This window comes from Mustela lutreola, chromosome X (assembly GCF_030435805.1).
Source record: "Mustela lutreola isolate mMusLut2 chromosome X, mMusLut2.pri, whole genome shotgun sequence".
NCBI classification, from domain to species: domain Eukaryota; kingdom Metazoa; phylum Chordata; class Mammalia; order Carnivora; family Mustelidae; genus Mustela; species Mustela lutreola.
Window position 1 is genome coordinate 100,959,965 of NC_081308.1, and position 18,549 is coordinate 100,978,513.

Below are 18,549 nucleotides of genomic sequence, written 5' to 3' on the forward strand. Positions count from 1 at the left end.
GAAATTTGCTAACAAGGTAGTTCTTAAAATAAATGGTAAGGAAATGAGATGACAGATAGGTTATTAAGCTTGAGTGTGCTGATCATTTCATAATTTAAATGAAATTCAAAGCATCAAGTTGTACCTTAAATATATACAGTCTCATTTGTCAATTACATATCAAGAGTGCTGAAAAAATAAAGCCTCAAGATATAAAATTTTTAAAAGATACAACTATAAGAGTCAGACATACAGATCTGGACTCAAGAGAGGGCTAGGAAACGTGATAATAAGCATATATAACTTCAGTTTCGGTCATGAAAATGTATGAAATGACCTAAAGAGAGTTTGTATAAGTTAAAAACGAGAACTGGGTTGAGGACTGAATTTTGGAGAACACCAAGGTTTAAAGAAGAAAGTAGATGAACAACAGAAAGAAATGGAGATAAATTAAGGGATTCAAGAAAAAACAGTTTCTTACCATGTTACATGGAGAAACAAAGTATAGCAAAACAAATATTAAAAATACCCACTGGCATTCTCAACAATGAAATTTTTGGCAATTTCAGTGAGAACATTGGCAGGGGTGAGGTGGGGGGTGGGGGGAAGAAGCAGGGTTGTCAGGGTTGTCAGACAGAAGAATACCCCCATGTCCTAATCCCTGGAGTATGGTTGCAAGGCTAGGAACTCTAACCAATGGAGAAAGCACAGACTTAAATGTGTAACCATCATACCCTCCTTCAATGTGGTTTTCTAGAAAATCTCCAATAACAGGCCTCTGCACCCCCTCCAAGGACTTTTGTCTCTAGCTGGCAAAAGTATACAGGGTGATCGCTCGGGCCATTTCAGGGGTTACTCAGTTTCCTTGGGTAGGTCCCATGTATACAAGACATATATACATGTTATTAAACTTTTTCTGATTAATCTGTCTTGTTATTACAGGGGGATCTCAGCAATGTATCTAGAAGGGTAGAGGGAAAATTCTTTCCCCCTCCTCCACTAGGCTGGATTGACAAATGCTATAGGATCTATAGTATCTGTGCTTTACATTCTGCACAAGATTTTAACTGTGTGTCTGCTATCACAGCTCTGTGAATATGCTGGAAAGAACACAACAGTTCACAGCTCTGTTAAAGTTGTCAAAGGAAGGACTCAAACAAAACCCAACAGGAAAATCTGAAAAGGCCCTCTTTATCTTGATGAGTATGTAAATATTCATGATAACATTTGATGATGGCACTGTATTTGAATAAAAAAACATTAAATATTTTAATCAAGTCAGCCATCATGTGCAACAGAAGTAATCTTCCCTTTCAGAGGTTCCTGAGTGGATGATGGGATGTTGTCTGATGTATCAGTGATTGGCTATTTACTTGTATAGTTAAAATTCATCTCCTCCTTTCATCATTTTGAAGGGACATTGATTTCAATAAAAACCTCCAAATGAGAAGAACAAGAAATTTAAATCCGCAAAGTGAAAGTGAATTGTGGAAGGCACAAAAAGTTCAAGGGGAAGTCAAGAGAGGAAAAGTGACTGGCAGAGATTTTGCTAGATTCTGAGAGCTTGCCCGATACTCCACTTAAGGGTGACCGCGGGACAGAGTCAAGTGTGCTACTCAAGCTGACCCAGTAATGGGAGCAGAGCCACACAAGGTCACCTCCTCACTGTTCCCCAACTTCCTCCATTCCCACCACCCCTCCAAAAACACACACTCTACGACAGGAGGTGGCAGAGGAGGAAAACTGGTCTTCTTATGAAGTATTATTACTGACGTGTCAAGGCCAAGGGATAGGCCACCGAAAGGCAAGCTACAGTGGCTTGGAAGATTACTCTGACCTGAAAACAAACAAGACCAAAAGACCCAGAAAGAAACCTGGACCTTCCCCACAACTGCCTCAAAAGAATATACATAGAGAACCACCCCCAAGAAGAGCACGATCACCATAGACAACCAGGAAGGGGTTTGGGACAGTTCTCCCCTCTCCCCCAACGTCCCATGCTGGCACGAGGATTACTTTGAGCTGAAGGCAAATGAGACCCTGCGGGCTCAAGAGAAACTTTTCCCCTCCCTTAACCTCAAAGAACAGTCCCAATTGGAGGGTCTTTCTGGAATAAGAGCTATTAGCAGAGATGAATTTTATCTGAGTGACCCATCTATATGGCAGAGTAAAAGTGTAATTACCAAATACCTGCTCTTCTTCTTGTCCACTCCTTTCTTCTGAATTCCCAGACACCTACCCCCTTCTTCTTAGTTCAGAATGACAGATACACCTCATTTTGCCTGTCTTTGGGATTTCCGGGTCTGTATGGATTCCCCATACGTACACCTGTTAAATTTTATTTTCTCCTCTTAATCGGTTGCATATCAATTTGATTCTTAGCCCAGCTAGAGGGAACTCTAAAGGGACAAGAGTCCGTACTCCCCATCAAGGGGACAAGACATTCTTGCTCCTAGACAACTACATTATAATAGGAACTAGGGGTGGTAGGCAAGGGAGGTACATAGCAAGGCCTGTTTGTCAAACTTCCAAGTCTCACTGTTTCTGTGTGGCCCAACAGACATTTGCTTACCAAACACTGACTGTTTCACCTTCCTGAGAATGGCTTTCTTCCTCTTTGAAGCCCCAGGCCCCTAACCTACACCCTCCTTAGTTCAGAATGACAGATATTTTGCCTGCCTTTGGAATTTGAGGTCTGCGTGGATTCCCTGTAGGTAGGAAACTAAATTCGATTTGTTCCTGTTAACCTGCCTCATGAAAAATTAATTCCTAGTGCAGCCAGAGAACCAGGACAAGGAAACATTTCTCACTCCCCAAAAGAGACCAGGAAGAGGCTCACTATCTGTGCAGAATATCTCACCTCTGGCTAGTTCTGTTGAACTGCCTCTTCCGTAGGGATGGTGGGAAGCTGCTGGAGAATAGGAAGTCCTTTTAGGCTCCCCTTTACCCTCTGACGTCAGTTGTATTCAGTTATGTGACCAGTCAGTACCTCTTTATCTACTGGTTTTTGTTGTTTGGCATTTTTAAAGAGTTTATTTATTTGAGAGAGAGAGAGAGACAGAGCGAGAGAGAGTATGAGAGGGGAGAAGGTCAGAGCAAGAAGCAGACTCCCTGCAGAGCTGGGATCCTGATGCGGAACTTGATCCCGGCACTCTGGGATCATGACCTGAGCAGAAGGCAGTGGCTTAACCAAATGAGCCACCCAGGCACCCTGATTTTTTTTTTTAATAAAATGAAAGACTTGGGGCACCTGAGTGGCTCAGCCAGTTAAGCCGCTGCCTTCATCTTGGGTCATGATCCCAGGATCCTGGGATTGAGTCCCACACTGGGCTCTGTACTCAGCAAAGAGCCTGCTTCTCCCTCCCCCACTCCCCTGCTTGTACTCTCCCTCTATCAAATAAATAAACTTTTAAAAGTCTTAAAACAAAAAAACAAAAAACAAAAAACAAAAAAAGGAAGACTAGACTTTTGTATCCTGCGGCCAGGCTAAGGAATTTTCCCTCTGGCGAGCTCCCATAAGATTTGGCCCCAGATCCCTGGAGATCCAGCTTAGGGACTTGGCTGCTACTTTGGGGGGCACACAGATTGCCCATGGTGGTCCCCGTAGATCCCACCTGCAGCCTCCAAGAGCCCTGTGTCTACTGTGAATAAAAGAAAGGAAACAGGCATGCTATACTCCTCCAGTCAGACTTAAGACACGACTTGCCTTAGCGACTTCTCCCTAAAGTCACCTGTGCCTTGCAATCACTGATCTTAAGTTATTGGTTTGTTTTTTTTTTAAAGCCTGAGAGGTAGTCAGTGTCTCCTTAGGGATTACTTTTCTTAAGCAATACACTGCAATGATCAATTATTTTAATGATCCCACTCACGAAATGGTCCCATATTTTACTAAAATTAATATCCGCATAGGCCTGAAAAGCCCCTTAATGGCTTTGGAGAGATCCATTGCAGCCTCTGAAATCTCTCCAAACACTATAAAAAAAAAAAGCCCTAGGTAAACATAAACTGAGATGATCAAACTCTAAATAATTTATATGCGTTCCTGACAGTCATCTTTTCTCAATGCTACTGCCTTGAATTAATAAGAATGTCATTTTCCCCAAGGGTCCAAAGGACTCCAGGAGCAAAACACATCCATCCCCCTGCTATCTCTGGGGGGGGGGGGGGGAGGAGGAAGGCACAAGAATGATGATCCCCTCTTCACAGTCTGAGAAAATGAGGAACTAGGGCTGGGAAAGATATGTTCCACGGAAGGTTGGAGGCAGAGCTGTAAGGCTCCCTCCAAGCAGGACAAAAGATAAAGGTCATGGGGCGCCTGAGTGGCTCAGTGGGTTAAAGCCTCTGCCTTCGGCTCGGGTCATGATCTCAGGGTTTTGGGATCGAGTCCCGCATCGGGCTCTCTGCTCGGCGGCGAGCCTGCTTCCTCCTTTCTCTCTCTGCCTTCCTCTCTGACTACTTGTGATCTCTGTCAAATAAATAAATAAAATATTTAAAAAAAAAAAAGATAAAGGTCAGGAAATTAATGCTCTTGCAAGATCTGTGACACTGGAGTGGATTTGGAGACACCATTAGTCCAAACTGGTCAGGACTGGGTGAGCCAGTCTCTTACCATAAAATGCCAATGGTACCAAAACTGGACAAAGGCCACCTAAAAACCAACAACTGGACAAGGAAGTCTTCTTTGAAATGCAAGTAACAGAGATTCTGTCTAGAACAGGAAAGAAATGGGCCTTAGGAGGTAACCTCCCCTGCAGTATTGTTTTTAATCAGGCCTGTAATCAGCCAAGGACAAAGAGTCAAAAAAATAATGGTGCGATCACAAAAGAATGAATTACATCAAGCAATCACACCACAGAGTTAGGTATAACCTACGGAAGCTAAATATTACCGTTAGGAACCCTTTTCATTTGAAAGAGAACATGTGACAAAGACAATCTCATTCAGCACAGGGTAAGACAAGGCTGGAGCAGGTCCCCCAGAAGGTACCCGTTCGGGTTAGCAGAATCAACTTAAAGACTTCTTATCAGGCAGGCATCAAAGGAATAGAGCAGAAAGGAGAGTCGGAAGTATGAGTTAAGGAGTGCCAGGGTGGCTCAATTGGTTAAGCATCTGCCTTCCGCTTGGGTCATGATCCCGGAGTCCCGGGATCAAGCCCCACGTCGGGCTCCCTGCTCAGTGAGGAGTCTGCTTCCCCCTCTCCCTGCTTCCCCCTCTCCCTGTGCCCCTCCCCTTTTGCTCCTCCTCCTCTCACACTCACTCTCTCCCTCACAAATAAATAAATAAAATCTTCAAAAAATATATGAGTTAGTCAGCCACTTTATCGTGTTCACCCTACTCCTTTCTTCACGAGGATCGTCCCTGCTTACTCTGGGGGAAATGTCAGCCTGTATAATTACAACCAAAGAGAGGTGGGATATGTGACTTGTCTTTGCAGTTTATTAGTTTAATGATCTTGGGAAAAATCAATAAGGTATCCTGAGCCTGGGTTTTCCTATTTGTAAAGATAGGTGTATGACTAGTACCTACACACGAGTTGTTATAAGGAGGAAATGAGATGAAGAAGGTCAGCATTTCTTAGAAACCTAATAAATATATGCAGCTACTATTACTGTCCTCATCAGGATCATCATTTAACCCATTTTCCCTGGACTTAGGATTCTTTATGGGTCTCAGCTCTCCCAGGCAGGTAAGTTCCATTTTAAGCTCCTTCCTTATTCATACCCATGGATAAAGGACAACAACCCCCATAGCCTCACTCCAAAATGCCAAAGTGAAGCAATCGCTGACTAAGGGCAGCACTTACCCCTGTGCCTCTATACCTGGTCCATGGTCTGAAAAAGTGGGGAGACTTCTAACTGCCATTACTTCAGAGATATCATTTCTTCCCTGCCCACTGCCCGTATGCCCGGATTCCAGACTTTGAGTTCACTCCTAATCACGGATAAATCTAGTTAGAGCCCTCCTTGCCTTCCTGGTTTCCAAGTCTTGGCTCACATTAGCCTTCTGGCAGTCACTAAAACCCAGAACCACATCCCTATTTCAGGATGCCACTCTGATCGTTCCAATCGTACTCCCGTGCTGAGGAAGCCTGGTCTCACTAGGTTATGATGGTGCAAGATAATTTCTTCTGTTCTCCCTAAAAGAGCCAGTTGGTAGCTTCAGTGACTGGCATCACCACTTCCAATTTTCGACTGTCCCAGTCCACTCTGCAGAACAGCAGCAAATACAGGAAGCAAGAACACAGGGCCACCCAAACCGTGAGACTCTCCAGCTATCCATGCTCCAACACCGTGGATTACCAGGAAGAGAGCTTGTATGTGATTCAGCCACAAAAACACACTTTAAGCTAAATATCGTGCTAGAAGATCTCTGAAGTGGGAAAGGGTATTCTCAGATACGCAAAGCAACACTGAATGTAAGCACTGATGAAACATAAGCGTCCACATGAGAACAGTAATGAATCAAGGAAATCAATGAGATTAATTGATTTGGGCATTGCCAGGAAGGATCGTGACCTTGTGGCAGTTTATGAATACCAAAATCAAAACCGAACCAAAACAAAAACCAAACCAAACCAAACCAAAACTCTGAGGCCAGAATGGATCATCAAAGAAAAAAATTAACATTTAAAAAGTTGGCTTGACGCTTTTTCACAAGATTACTGGGAAACGGAACTCAAAATGACCCCCAATTTCAGGGACATAACCTCCTGTGTTGCTGGGGTTTCTGCGCAATCAGTTCCTGGTGAATGTGAGTTTTTCGAGCACAGTTCCTGAAGTGAGCAAAGACAAAGGTACATAACAGACCCTTCACTACAAAACGCAGTTAAGGTCATGTGCCAAGCCTCTATGGCACGTGTGAATTAAAATGGCTCAACCCCCCCACAGAAGTGACAAGATACAGGGGCAACAACCTCTTCCTACCCAAGGACTGGTCCTGCAGAACTGTAGTCGGTTTGAGGCACGACTATGTTTTTTTGTCTTTGATGTGAGTTTCTCCCTTAATGACTAACCCTTAAAAAGAATCTGTGATGAATTACTACATTAAAAATATAACTTGCTTGGGGCGCCTGGGTGGCTCAGTCAGTTAAAGCCTCTGCCTCCGGCTCAGGTCATGATCCCAGAGTCCTGGGATCGAGCCCCGCATCGGGCTCTCTGCTCAGCCGGGAGCCTGCTTCCTCCTCTCTCTTTGTCTGCCTCTCAGCCTAGTTGTGATCTCTCTCTGTCAAATAAATAAAATCTTTAAAAAAAAAGTTTTATTAAAAAAAAATATATATAACTTGCTCTTAGTCAATGGGGCCCCTATTTTATGCATATTGTTTTACTTCCCCAAGTCGGTGGAGTCTCCAACACTAGGCAAGGGAGGAGTTCAATGAAAAAACCCAAGCAGGGAACAGAAAGCCAGTCTCCCCTGCAGCGCCGGGGACACAGTCTCCTAAGAGACTCAGCCTGATAGAGAGAACGATCATAAATAAATACTCTGAGAATGTTAGAAACGATATCAGAGGGAAAAAAAAAAAAAAACCTACAACAAAAAAACCCCAAACCATCTGTCCTTTTCGCTCCTACCTAAACATGCTGTCACTCAAGAGTCACTATGCACGCTGCCCCTTCTGGAAGAATCATCATGAGTATAATCGCTTGTTGACTGTACAATTCCCCTGGTACACTGCAACCCCCATGAGGATGGAGACCAGGGCTCTTGTGCCAAGTGACCTTCATCTCTGACCTGAAGGCAGTATTAAAACTCAAATACTCCCCCTAGTATCTGTTATTTACGCATCCACAGGGAGGACACAACCTCAAGTTCGGCCAGTAATTCCAACAGCGGGCGGTGTGCACACATTTCTGCTGAGAGCCCCTCACGATTGAAGGACACAGGTTATGTGGGGCATGAGATGGAATAGAAAGATCAAAGCGGATGAGTTATGAAACCAATGACAGAAGGAAGAGGCAGAAGGACCTGAAAGAAAGTCTCCATTTAGCTGAGTCAACTCTGAACCTACCCAGAAGTGACTTTAAGACCAGGTCATTCTTTGGGCTCACATAGGTTGTCTAGAAGGCCTTATTTGAGGCACCCTCAAGTCACTTCTGGGTACTGTGCCTGCTCTCTCTCTCTCATTCATCACCTTCTGGAAGCCTGACAACAGCATTCAGTTCAAAAACCACCACTGCGTGAAAGTAACTAGTCATCTCATATTCCCTTCTATCTAGATTGGGAATTTATCCCATGCTTTTCCCCTTAACGTGCTCCCCATGGGGTATCTTTCTCCCAGTGAGTTGATTTATATTTATCAGAAATGCATTAAAAATCACAGCATCACAGAGAAGACAGCTAGAATATAATGAGGCTACTTCCTATTAATCTGGAACGAGGGGCCGATTTAGTAAAAAAAAAAAAAAAAAAGCCCACATGCACTCTTTGTGAATGTGAATTCATGTGCCAACAGTATGTGTGGGTCCTCCCACCGATGCTGGAAAAAATGCCGGTATTTCTCAAACGTATGTGCGTCTGGAGGAATCATGAAGGACTGGGTACATAAAATTCCCAGGGGCTTTTTCAAACTGCACGAGCTCTTTGGGAGATTCTGGAACTTCCCTCATACCAACCCCACTTCTCCAAGACTAAAAATTCCCTGCGGGGTAATGAGAGATGCTCCTGATGGATGTCAATTTCACTGGGCGGAGGCAGCAAACAAGTTGAGAATCGCTAAATTAAGCTCAAGATTAACAACCAAAGGCTCTTCACTCCTGTCCCGCCAGTTCTGCACATCCATTCCATTAGGAATCCCAGTGGAAATTGCATTAGCAAACCTATTAAAACCTGCCTCGGGAAAAGACAATTAGTCGAAATTCACATCTTCTATAAATTACGTACAGTTTAGATTTTTCTGAATCTTTTCCAAATGGACTCTACTCTCTTCTCCCACCCAAAGACAGGCCTTCATCATGTCACACAATTGCCTTACAATGCTTCTCACTGACCTTGGTCTCATCAGCCTTCAAGGAGAATTAGCCAGCTCAAGTGAGAACCTAATCAGTTCCTCTGTTTGAAACCCTTCCAAAGTTTGAACCTCCGAGCTTCTTGGCAGGGCTCACAGAGACCTCTATCACCTGGCCTCGCTTTGTCCCTGAAGCTAGATCTCCTATTATTCCTACTTTTGGTTTAAAGTTGTGATATTCAGCTATTAATACACAGAAGTCTCCTTAAACATACCTACTGTGCTCCAGTCGTCCATGCCTTAGTAATGCTAGTAATACTTCTTAAAGGGGCGCCTGGGTGGTTCAGTCAGTTAACTGTCTGCCTTCAGCTCAGGTCATGATCTCAGGGTCTTGCGATGGAGCCACGGTCCTGGGGCTCCCTGCTCAACGGGGAGCCTGCCCTTTACCCCCCCCCCCACTGCACTCCTGTGCGCTGTGCCCTCTCTCTTTCTTCCTCTCTCCCTCAAATAAATTTTAAAATCTTCTTAAAAAAAAAATACTTCTTGGGGCGCCTGGGTGGCTCAGTGGGTTAAAGCCTCTGCCTTCGGCTCAGGTCATGATCCCAGAGTCCTGGGATCGAGCCCCGGAGCCTGCTTCCTCCTCTCTCTCTGCCTGCCTCTCTGCCTACTTGTGATCTCTGTCTGTCAAATAAATAAATAAATAATCTTTAAAAAAAAAAAAATACTTCTTGAGGGGCACCTGGGTGGCTCAGTGTGTTAAAGCCTCTGCCTTCGGCTCAGGTCATGATTCCAGGGTCCTGGGATCGAGCCCCCCATCGGGCTCTCTGCTCAGCCGGGAGCCTGCTTCCCTTCCTCTCTCTCTGCCTGCCTCTCTGCCTGCCTCTCTGCCTACTTGTGATCTCTGTCTGTCAAATAAATTTAAAATATTTAAAAAATATACTTCTTGAAATATTTTTTCCTCTCTTTTCATGTGGCCAACTCTTATTTATCCTGTAAAAGCTTGCTAATACCCACCATCCCCCTCTGTGATATTCTACCTGACTTCCCCAGGCAATCTCTCCTTCCACTTCTGTATCATTTCCGCCTCTTGCCAAATTTCTTTTGCTGCACTTGGCACGTTGTAGTGTAATGTTTGGCTTACACATCTCTCTGCCTTCCCTGCTAGACTGTGAATTCCTTGAGGCCAGAATCCATGTATATCTTCCTAGCTCCAGCTATAAGCCCAGGTGTTGGCATGTAACAGCTCATAGTAATGGGTGAACTGAATGAAGCCAGAAAGAAATGCACTTGTATTTCAAATCAATATATCACCCTCCTGTCATTTAATGGAATCGGAAACCTTCAAGTTCAACATAATCAGTAACTCTACTATCACCCAGGCAAGTCAGCAAATTCTGTGAATTCTTCCTCTGGAATATCCCCTAAAGCCTTGCCAAGCCCACCAAAACTCCTCTAGTTTAGCCTTTGGTCCCAAAGTGTTTGAATAGTAATTCATCAGGCTCCAATCTGATCATACTTCTTCCTTCTATCATCCATACACACCTCCCATGTTGCCAAAGCTATCTACTTGAACCCTACAATTTCTCTCTTCCCCCAGTGACTACTCACCAGCAGTATGATAAAAGTCCTCAGCCTCATATTAAAGCCCCAGCAGACAGCTCGGAACCCATAACCACGTGATAAGAACATTCCACTCAAAGACCTGCCCCAAAGAGAGAAACAGTCAATAGAGCATTGAAAGATAAACTATATATAAGTTTAAAATATCTATATGATGAAAAATACCAGAGTCAGATCAAAAACAAACTAGAAAATGTATGTTAACACATAGAATGGAATCTCTGTCATATACAAAGACTTCATAAAATCAACAATCGAATAATAAGCGGTAAGCAGGAGGGGGCGCCTGGCTGGCTCCATCTGTGGAGCATGTGACATAATCTCGGAGTTGTGAGCTCGAGCCCCATCTTGGGTTCAAGATGGGTGAAAAATAAAATCTTTAAAAAAAAATAGTAAGCAGAAGGGTAAGTTCACTGAAAAACAAATAAAATGGCCAACCAACATATAAGATACTACTTCCCAGATAAATACAAATTAAGACAATAAGATATTATATTTCGACATAAGACTGGCAAAAAGTAAAACTTTGAACACCATGTGCTGGGAAGGGTGTACATAAAAGTAACTTCCATAAATGGTTGCTGGTAACAGAAATGGTTATAAGCTATTTGCAGATAAATTTAAGACTACCAAACAAAAGTAAAACTGCACTACTTCTGTACCTGGAAATTACATTCCAAAGAATTCTTTCCTACAGAAAAACCCACACAGACATACAAAAATAAAAGCACAAGCTCTTCAAGGAGAACTGGCTGTAACGGTAATAAACTCCCCTCAAAATTGAAAATATCCACCAATGAAGGAATAATTCAATAAATGATCATACAGCCGATAACGAGGGATTTCCATAGAGCTATTTAAAAGTTGTAAATGTATTTATTCATAAGAAAATATATTGGTGATATTCTTTAAATGAAGTTATAAAACATTATGTATGAGTAAATCTATAAAAATAATATATACACATAACATTACATATATGTACAGGCAGTTATATAAGGATATAAGACTATGCTATTCATTTCTGAATGTATTTTTTAAGTAAAAGGGTTAACCCTTTATAGGTTTCAAGTTCAGTTTTCAGAAAGCTAAGTGCTCTACAATGCTTTCCCCATCAGCCCGACACCAGTGAATCTCCCCATCCCCTGAATTCTAAGGGTACATAGGTCTCTGTCTCCCGAAACACAGCATTCCCTAATGTGGTCATTTTCTGCACACATCCTAGCTCCTCAACTAGAGGGCAAGCTTAAGGGCATGGAACCGTATGTCAGGCCTTCTTCTAGGTCCTGGGGCACCAGGAGAATGTGCTCAATAGATTAGGTAGATTTGGTAGATGAAGTCACAGAACAGAATCCTGTGAAAACACCACTTAGACCTTTTTTAGGATCAAAGCAACAAACATTTAATGTGGCACCATTTTACATAGATAATTGGTGAGAGCACTTTTAAAGATTTTATTTATTTGACAGACACAGATCACAAGTAGGCAGAGAGGCAGAGAGAGAGAGGAGGAAGCAGGCTCCCTGCTGAGAAGAGAACCTGATATGGGGCTTGATCCCAGAACTCTGGAATCATGGCCCAAGTCGAAGGCAGAGGCTTTAACCCACTGGGCCACCCAGTCACCCCAGGTGAGAACACTGTTAAGTCTACAATAAATTTGAGAGAAAGTTCCAGAGATTTCCAGTGTGTACCTATTGCCCACACACTGGAAGTGCCTCCCCATTATGACTATCACTGACCAGTATGGGGCATGTGTTACCAAGGATGAACCCACATTGACACAGAACCACAAGTTTATATGTTACCTAAGGGTTCATTTTTGGTGTTACATGTTCAGTGGGTTTGGACAAATGGACAGTGGCATGGGCTTATTATTATATCATACAGAGTATTTTCATTGCTGGAAAGATCTTGTGTTCCACCTATTCCTTGACCCCAAACCCTAATCCCCATTCCTTCTTTTTATTTTCTCCATAGTTGTGCCTTTACCAGACTGGCATATTGTAGGAATCATATGCTAAGCAGCCTTCTCAGAATGGCTTCTTTCACTTAATAATATGCATATAACATCCCTCAGTATCACTTCGTGGCTTAATAGCTTACTTTGCTTTGGGGCTAAATGATACTAAGTTGTTTGGTTTTTTCCATTCGCCTACAGAAGGACATCTTGGTTGCTTCCAGGTTTCTGCCATTATGAATGAATCTGCTATAAATGTCTCTGTGTGGGTTTTTGTGTGGCCACGTTTTCAACCCTTTTGGTTAAATACAAAGGGGTATGACCACTGGATCCAGGACTACCAGCACATCTACTTTTCTAAGAAACTGCCACCCTCTTCTCAGGTGGCTATGCCGCGTCGTGTTCGTACCAGCAACGCAGGAGCTCCTCTCACTCCGTACTCGCAACATCACTTGGTGTTATCTGCGGTCTGGAATTCAGGCATTTGAGTTGGGGGTGATTCTATTGATATATCCTCTACCGCTGAGACACTCCTTCCTCAGCTCTGCCTTGAGTTTACTCATAAATTCACCAAAGGCATTGTTCATGTTTGCTATGGTGTTTTTGATCTTGAGCCTATCTTTTTTATTCTTTCTTAGGATTTCCATCTCTATGCTTACATTGCCCCTGCATTCTTCCATGCAATCTACTTGATCCAATAGGACACATAGCATATTCTTTATAGCTGTTCTAAATTCCCAGTCTGATAATTCCAACACAACTGCCATGTCGTCGTCGTCGTCTTTTTTCTCCTTGTTTTTTTCCTCCCTAAGTAGGCTCCAGGCTGAGCATGGAGCCCAATGCAGAGCTTAAACTCACTATCCTGAGATCAAGAACTGAGCTGAAATCAAGAGTTAGGACACTTAAGTGACGGAACAGCCCAGGTGCCCCATCAAATTCTGTACTTTATATTTTGGAATGCCTTGTGAATTTTTTCCCTGATAATGGGACAGGATAAAGGAACTATAGTAAACAGGCCGTTAGTAATGTGGTACGGAGGTATGGGGTGAGGGAATGTTCTGTAGTCCTATGATTAGGTCTTAGTCTCCTAATGAGCCTGTACCCCTGGACTGTGAATTTGACAAGTATTTCTTAGTATTTTTGCCCCTTCTTATGTGAAACAGGATGGCTAAAATGGGCTACAGCTGAGTATTTGTCTTCCCCTGTTTATGTAACCTCTGATAATATTCTAGTAGCTTAGGCTCTGGTTAACTAGTCTCCTATGACGGCAGGCATTGTTAGGATCAGAATGTTCCAGTGCATTTTAAAATAGTTCCTATGGGGGGGGGGGGGCACCTGGATGGCTCAGTAGGTTAAGCACCTGCCTTGGGCTCAGGTCATGATCCCAGGGTCCTGGGATCGGGCCTTGACTCCGGACAGGCTGCCCTCTCCGCGGGGAGTCTGCTTGTCCCTAATTCCCTTCCATCTGCCCATATTCATGCTCGTATTCTTTCTCAAATATATAAAATCTTTAATAAATAAATAGACAAAAGAAAATAAAATAGTTCCTTTTGGGGCACCTGGCTGGCTCAGTCAAACAGCTGACTCTTGCTTTGGGCTTAGGTCATGATCTCAGTGTCCTAAGATCGAGCCCTGCTTCCAGGCTCTGCACTCAGCAAGGAGTCTGCTGGAAGATCCTCACTCTCCTTCCCCTTCTTTCCCTCCCCCAGCTCACTCTCTCTTACCTGCTCACTCTCTTTCAAATAAATAAATCCTTAAAATGGTTTCTTTCCTCTTGCATCTCCCAGAAGCATTAGGGGATTTTTGTAAAACATTTACTATGGTAATCTGGTGGCACTTCTAAAAGGAAATCTTGCAATACCGAGGGGACACCCTGTGACTAGGTCCACCTTGGAGCATTTTGCTTTCAGAGTTTTCCGCACTGAGCTTCCAGAAATTTTTTTTTTAAGATTCTATCTATCCATTTGACAGACAGAGATCACAAGTACACAGAGAGGCAGGCGGGGGTGGGGGGGTGAGCAGGCTCCCTGCTGAGTAGAGAGCCCGGTGCGGGGCTCGGATCCCAGGACCCGGGGACCATGATCTGAGCTGAAGGCAGAGGCTTTAACCCACTGAGCCACCCAGGCACCCCCAGCTTCTTATGATTTGTTTTTTAGATTTTTTATTTATTTATTTGACAGAGAAAGAGATCACAAGTAGGCAGAGGCAGGAAGAGGGGGCAGGGAAACAGGCTCCCCACCAAGCAGGGAGCCTGATGTAGGGCTCGATCCCAGGACACTGGGATCATGATCTGAGCCAAAGGCAGAAGCTTTAACCCACTGAGCCACCCAGGAGCCCATAGCATTCTGCATTTCTACGCTATGATCTCTCATTAGATAATCTTCCCACGAAAGAGTATTTGCAACACTTATAAGGCAATAATAATAGCAATATATGCCAGTTTCTCTGCAAGGCGCTTTATCTACATTATCACATTCACTTCTCACTATTCTATCAGCTTATTACGACTATTTTCTGTTTTATGGCTAATGCAATGCAGGCACAAAGACATCGGGTAACTTGCCCAAGGTCACACAGCTGTCAAGTAGCAGGGCCAATATCTTTATTTGAGTCTACTGACCCCAAAACCCATGTTCTTCATCAGTACATATTTCCTTTTTTCCACTCAACTTCTTAGATCCTCATTATATCTAGATTACAGGTATATTTCATGTCAGAAACTTCAAAGACTTTCTCTGTGGACTAGAATATATATGTGTGTGTGTGTGTGTGTGTAAAATATATAATATATAAATATATAATATATAATACATAAATATGTATATTTGTTTTTGAAATAGTTATTTCATGAGAGGGAAAGAGAAAAAGAACACACGCAGGAAATAGGGGCAGAGGGAGAGGGAGAAGCAGACTCCCTGCTGAGCAGGGAGCCCAGTGCTGGGCTCCATTGCAGGACTCTGAGGTCATGACATAAGCCACCCAGGCACCCCTAGAATTTTTAATTTTTTTAACTACTTAAAATATTTTTATGACATGGTATGACACAAGGTTTCTGCTCCTAGGTATATATCCAAGAACAATGAGCACATGTATCCACAAAAAGATTTTCACATAAAGGCTCCTAGCAGATATATTCACAGCAGTGAAACCATTAGATAACTCAAATGTCCATCAATACATGAGTGTATGAACAAATGGAAATATACAAGGGAATGCTACTTAACAAGAAAAACAAAATACCTACACATTCAGGAAAATGGATAAATCTGGAAACCATGATGCTAAGGGAAAGAAACCAGACACAAACAGCCCCACACTACATGATTTTATTTATAGGAAATTCTAGAGAAGACAAAACTCATCTACAGTAACACAAAGCAGATAAGTGGTCACCATTTGGGCTAAGAGGATGGGCCAGAAAGAGGACATTAGGAGAAAATTACCAATGTAAAGGATCTTGATCTGGGTGGTAGGTAAAAGAGATTATTCCCTGAGCTATACACTTAAATTATACATCAATATAATGTTGGACAAAATCTGCTGTGAAAATGGATTATAAGCATTCCAATCCTATGCATGAGAAAGTAGGGCACCAACTAAGTTGGCTAATGCTGAATCCTACACCAAAAGGCCCAAAGTATACATCTTGAAAATATGTAACGAAGGGCGCCGGGGTGGCTCAGTGGGTTAAGCGTCTGCCTTCGGCTCAGGTCATGATCCCAGGCTCCTGGGATCGAGCCTCATGTTGGGCTCCCTGCTCAGCAGGGAACCGGCTTCTCTCTCTCCCTCTGCCCTGCCCCCTGCTTGTGCTCTATCAGATAAATAAATAAAAATTTTAAATAAATAAAACAAAATATGTAACTATATTCAAGTTCTCGCTTACTCATCTTCTCAGTGACCAAACTACAGCTAATGAAATTGCCAAAATAGATGGGTTCCCTAAGGATAAAGCAATGCTTCTTAACTGGGGCTATTTGGATACCCAGGTGACCCACAGCAATTTGATGAAGGATTTTCCATTCTCTCAACTTCTGGACTGCTGCTAGCATTTGGTCAGAAGAGGGGGTGTTGATAAATATCCTACATGGCCCAGGACACATCCCCATGACAAAGAATGAGTTATTTGACCTGAACTATTAATAGGGCAGAGTTTAAAAAAAAAACCCACAAGGATAACACAGTGCTATAGTAGAACAAATGCGTACGTAATGAGGAAGGATGGAAAATGCAAACAAATCAACATCTGTTAAAACCAACCATTTCAGCCAGGTGTCCCTTTGGAAAACAGTGGGCAGCGTCTGAGCGAATGGGCGCAGGATGACTAACTTATGATTCGGGTGGAGAATAGAGGTGGTACTTAAATGCCTCCTTACTGCGAAGCTGGTATGGGGTCCTGAGGACATCGATCGTAAGAGGCATCCAGAAGGCACCTGAAGGGAACTGAGATACCAGAAAGCACAACAACATTGCTCAAACTTGGACGACTCAAGTCGAAACATTTTGCCTCGTATTATCTGTGCAAATGAACACAATGTCTTTTCATATTCTAAGTTTTACTGAAGAAAAATAAGTTGGCATGAGGCGTCTTATTCTTTTGCCATAAGCCTGAATTTGGGTTCTTTTTTAAAAATAAATATCTACTCGCAAGGAGTCAAGCTGCAGAGAGAGAAGTCACATTAACCAGAAACAAAAGGAATGTTGCCCTAGCAACCAAAAGTACTTACAAGATTTCATCAAACTCACTGTACATAGTTTCATTTTTTATTCGATCAGTTTTTGTTTTGTTTTGTTTTAAACAGGGAAAAGCTTGAAATAGACTGATAAATAATTGCCTGAATGGACCAAACACTTCCTAATATCCCATCATGAAATTTCTTTCAGCAGCACCAAGGACATAATTCTGAATCGTAAATGCAAAACAGCATAATAGCCGGCCTCCTCCTTCCTTCCATTAAAAAGGTCTACAGTGTAAAGCAACAAAAGAGCTCCCGGACAGTACAAAAGAGGTTTCTCTCCCATACCAGAGCTGCACACTCTACTAAGCATGTAAAAAGCATTTCTAGAATCACTCCTTTTGAAAAGTAGCAAGCCTGTCTTAAGAACCAAGCGTGTTCCTGGCTAATCCCCTCAGTGCTTACAGATGGGGTACACCCAAGTAGAATGGAAAATTATCGATGATTTTTTGAAAGGAAGTAAATTTTCATTCCATGGGAACAGTTCTACTCTCATGGCCATGTTTGGAGTTGGACAATAAACACAATGAGAAAAGGACATTAAAAAGTACACAAGGGTGGACGATAGAAGCCTAGTCCCTGTTCGGCCACTAAGTAGCTCTAGGATGTTGAACAAATCACAGCACCTCCCAGGGGCTCGGCTGCTTCACGGGGTAGCGTCAGAACAAGCAGGTGACCAGCTAGCTAATCCCCTCCACTGCCACCCACAGGGTCCACCCAGGTAGGAGGGAAAAACATCACTCGTTTTGGAAAGAAAGTGGCATTTTGTCTCATTCAAATAGTTCCACTCTTCACAGAATGTCTGGAATTGGGTCAGGCAACTAATTTCTAGGTTCTCTCTCAGACTTCTCAGTCAGGTTTTATTATAAGGTAATGCAATAGAAAAAAGGACTCAATTTTCTAAATTCATTCTATCCTTCTAATCTCTTTTGGACTGTTATAAAACTTTTCCTGAAGAGTGCACGATCTTCTGCCAGAGGCTTTTCTAAATTCATTGTCTGACCGGCAGTCCGAATAGTACTGGGGAGCAAATAGTACTGGGGAGCAGCCCTTGACTTTCCACGAGGAATTGTTCATAACCTTGGTTATCCAATAACGTCCCCTTCATAATGTCGACGGCCTATTTCTCAGCTCGAGGTACAGCCTTCCAGAAGCGCTAGCTTATAAGGAGTTCGGTACAGACAGACTGTGGGCTATTGAAAGTTACAGGAGCACCTGTACTCACCGGAGACCACTGAGAACAGAACAGTAGAAACTTCTTGTACGTCTACACAAAGAAGAAATTAATCCACAGGAAGAAAAGCAGGCTAAATTAAGAA

At 43.0% G+C, this 18,549-nt stretch overlaps 1 long non-coding RNA gene across 1 annotated transcript in view; it reads right to left on the bottom strand.

Moving 5' to 3' along the window:
• LOC131821836 (uncharacterized) overlaps positions 1–18,549 on the bottom strand; it is a 364,023-nt gene that overhangs the window by 171,413 nt on the left and 174,061 nt on the right. Inside the window, exon 2 of the long non-coding RNA XR_009349993.1 lies at positions 10,529–10,622. This is a non-coding gene — a long non-coding RNA (uncharacterized LOC131821836). The remainder of the gene's footprint in view (positions 1–10,528; positions 10,623–18,549) is intronic.